The sequence below is a fragment of the Tupaia chinensis genome, unplaced genomic scaffold (assembly GCF_000334495.1).
Source record: "Tupaia chinensis unplaced genomic scaffold, TupChi_1.0 Scaffold148626_1, whole genome shotgun sequence".
Taxonomy (NCBI): Eukaryota; Metazoa; Chordata; class Mammalia; order Scandentia; family Tupaiidae; genus Tupaia; species Tupaia belangeri.
The window spans coordinates 1309582-1313167 of NW_006208475.1; the positions used below are offsets into that span (position 1 = coordinate 1309582).

General features: G+C 42.5%; 1 protein-coding gene across 1 annotated transcript in view; it reads right to left on the reverse strand.

The window, feature by feature from the left end:
* Positions 1 to 3586, reverse strand: part of LOC102499793 (ubiquitin-conjugating enzyme E2 E2-like) — a 228494-nt gene that overhangs the window by 223557 nt on the left and 1351 nt on the right.

Sequence of the window (3586 nt, forward strand, 5' to 3'; positions counted from 1 at the left end):
AGCTGCGAGGAGCCATAAACCATTCATTCCACTTGTAGGCAATACCCAGACCGGCAAATCCAGGGACGTGAAAGCTGACCATGCCTGCTAGGCCTGGGGCGAGGGAAGAATGGGGGCGGCTGCGAATCGGCAGGAGGCTTACTTTTGGGGGTGATAAAAACGTTCTTGGATTAGGTCATGATGATGCTCTAAAAGCAGAGTTGTACATTTTACAAAGGTGAATTATATCTCAATATATTACATCTCACTAAAGCTGGTTTTTTTTTTTTTTTTGGAGAGGTTTTTGCTACAGGGCGGGTGCGCTCGCCAGACAGAGAGAGACAGAGAGACAGAAAGGAAGAAATCACCCCCAGGGGGGATGGCCATGCCGCAATGCACGCACATGTACCTGGCGTGAGTTTAAGCCACCAGGTCCAGGACTCGAACCACGGTCAACTACATGGAAGTCCAGCGTCATAGCCATTACGCTAACTGCTAGTCCCGCTGTTTTATTTATTATTTTGTAAAGAAAGAAAAGAAAAAATAATCTAGGGCCTCTACTCTACCAGGGACAATGCTAAGCCCTTCGGAGCTACATCTGTAAAAGACGTGCACCAGTTACGGTAGCCAATCTGCTAAGCGCCATAACTGAGGCCAGTCAGACACAGGACGGAGAAGCGGGGAAACGCTCACACCCACACTCGTCAATACAGCCTCAGGGCTACGGTCCAAATTCTCTAAACTCCTAAAGTGTTTTAAGTAACCTTTGTGGTAACATAACAGAGGCCAGACAAGCTTCTAAATTAGTTTTTAAAATTAAGGAAAACAGAGGGCCAGCAGATGGCGTAATGGTTACATTTCTGGACTCCCACATAGTGGACTTTGGTTTGAGTCCCAGACCCGGCGGCTTGAAACTCACACCAGGTGCGTGTGCATGTGCGCCCAAAATCCCGAGTGGAGAATGGAGGAGAAAGTGACTGCAGCATGGCCATCCTCTCTGGGGGGTGATTTCTCGCTTTCTATCTCTCTGTCTCTCTGGCGAGTAGATACACCCTATAGCAAAAATCTCTCTAAAAGAAAAAAACTAAGGAAAACTGAACCGTATGATGGTGTCAGTACTGATCCAATGACACACTCAGCAGCCATGTTTCACCAGACATGGAGACAGTGTGGAGACAATGAAGACATTTCTTTTCCGTCTGGATGAAATATCACTCATGGTTTTCACATGTCCCCTGCTCCGAGTTCAAGCTCGCTGAGCAGCTCTGGTTACCAACTCCCGTTTCCTCCATACTTAGATAGCTAGGTAGTTCATTTAACCTCGAAAGCAAACACAAAAAAGGCTAGTAAGTTCAAAGAGATCCCCTTTCAGCTGTCATCCTATCATAATCGATTTCTAAGTATGACTACTCTGAATACATCCATTAGGACCCAACTAGCTTCCTGGGTTCTTGCAAATCCAGAACTGGGCCAACAGAACCAATAACCGGACTCGAAAGAGCTTTGCGCTCATGGTGGTTCGGTCTCCTAACAATCACTGGGCACAGGGCAGCTACCTTCTCAGATACCGTTTTAAAACACGAAACTACCTGTGTTTAAGAAGTAACACAAATGGAGCAGGCAGGTGGCGTGGTGGTTAAGGGCACTGGACTCCCACATGACTGACTACAGTTTGAGTCCCAGACCTGGCAGGTTGCTTTCTCACTTTCTCTCTCTCTTTCTCACTTTCACTCTCGCTCTGCCCTTCTCTGGTCAAATTAAAAAATAAATAAATACCGTCAAAATGAACTAATTATTTTTTTAAAAAGTACCATAAATGACATAAACTGAACGCATCTCTCTTGAAAAGAATACTTTAAATTACTCATATTAGTACTTAAAGTCAAACTGCTTCTGATAAGATCAAGAATGGACGAAATAGACGTTAACTAAACTGATAAACAGACCTTAACTAAAGGCAAAGTTTTATATTGCCATAAGGCATTCTGAATGCACAGCTCAGCGGGCACCGATGCGAATTAACCATCGCCAAAGGTTTACCTTGTAACTTGCTCTAAACCCAAGTTTGTAAAACAGACAGGACTGGACTCCCACATGACTGACTACAGTTTGAGTCCCAGACCTGGCAGGTTGCTTTCTCACTTTCTCTCTCTCTTTCTCACTTTCACTCTCGCTCTGCCCTTCTCTGGTCAAATTAAAAAATAAATAAATACCGTCAAAATGAACTAATTATTTTTTTAAAAAGTACCATAAATGACATAAACTGAACGCATCTCTCTTGAAAAGAATACTTTAAATTACTCATATTAGTACTTAAAGTCAAACTGCTTCTGATAAGATCAAGAATGGACGAAATAGACGTTAACTAAACTGATAAACAGACCTTAACTAAAGGCAAAGTTTTATATTGCCATAAGGCATTCTGAATGCACAGCTCAGCGGGCACCGATGCGAATTAACCATCGCCAAAGGTTTACCTTGTAACTTGCTCTAAACCCAAGTTTGTAAAACAGACAGGTACTGAACTGACATTTGTACGGGAAGACAACTAAAAAGCACCGTAAAAGAATGGCTAAATCAGGAAGCAGAATGAAGAGTCAATTCCAGAAGCCACCACCAAGAACCTTCTCCACTCAGCTCCTCTCCCCACAGAATCCGGTGTGTCCAACAGCCCTGAACGCCCTGAGTGGACGCCTGCTTCCCCACCTCTCCAGTAAATGGCGTGTGTCCCCTCCTCGGCTATGACAGCTTTTAGGAGCACCAAAGGCACCTAATACTGAAATTTTCTAGCAGAATGCCTCCCAGCCAGCGCTGGAAGTCCTCACATACGTCTTGTGAATTTTCGTGAGTCTTTATTTCACTTTAAATTCTCATTCTCAGATTCAACATTGTTCTGTTTTCCAGCTTTCTTCCTTCTTTCAGCTAAAACAGAACAGCAGCGTAAAACCTTGAAGGTGTGTACGTAACACCAGGAGGGCCAGGGTCAGAGAACCGTTCTCGGGAAAAGGCTCCTGCAAAGCCAAATGCTGACAGTGACGTTTCAGGAAATCAGCGAGAAATCACTTCCCTACATCTTAAACTAGAAGTCATCTAGTACATGACAAATATATGGGAAAACACATGGAGTGAAATTCTCTTATATAGAGGCTGTAGCTTCGGTCTAATAAACCAAGACCCAATAAACCACACCGAGTTTCAGTTAGCTGCATGAGTTATAAGCCTCTTCTTTTTCAATATTCCTATGTATATGCACTCACCTATTTAATAATGCTCTGATCATACAATTACTTAAAGAGACTACGCGGTAATGTAATCTGAGCCATAATGTGGAATCCACATTTTTTAAATTACTCCTGAATATCAAGACGAAAGTAAAAATGACTCTCTGGAGAACTATTTAGAACACTCACGTCGAGGCATAATTTCTATAGTTTTGCAATAAAGTCAAAAGATTATTTCTGCTTTTGACATAAGTAACCTTATTTTATCCAAATCTTAGTCTACAAATAATAAATTTATCAGAGGCCATACAAATAACCATACAGAAACTGTTAGGAATAAAATTTGTGTGATGACTTTGAATATCAAGAACAAGGGAAATTCCTGC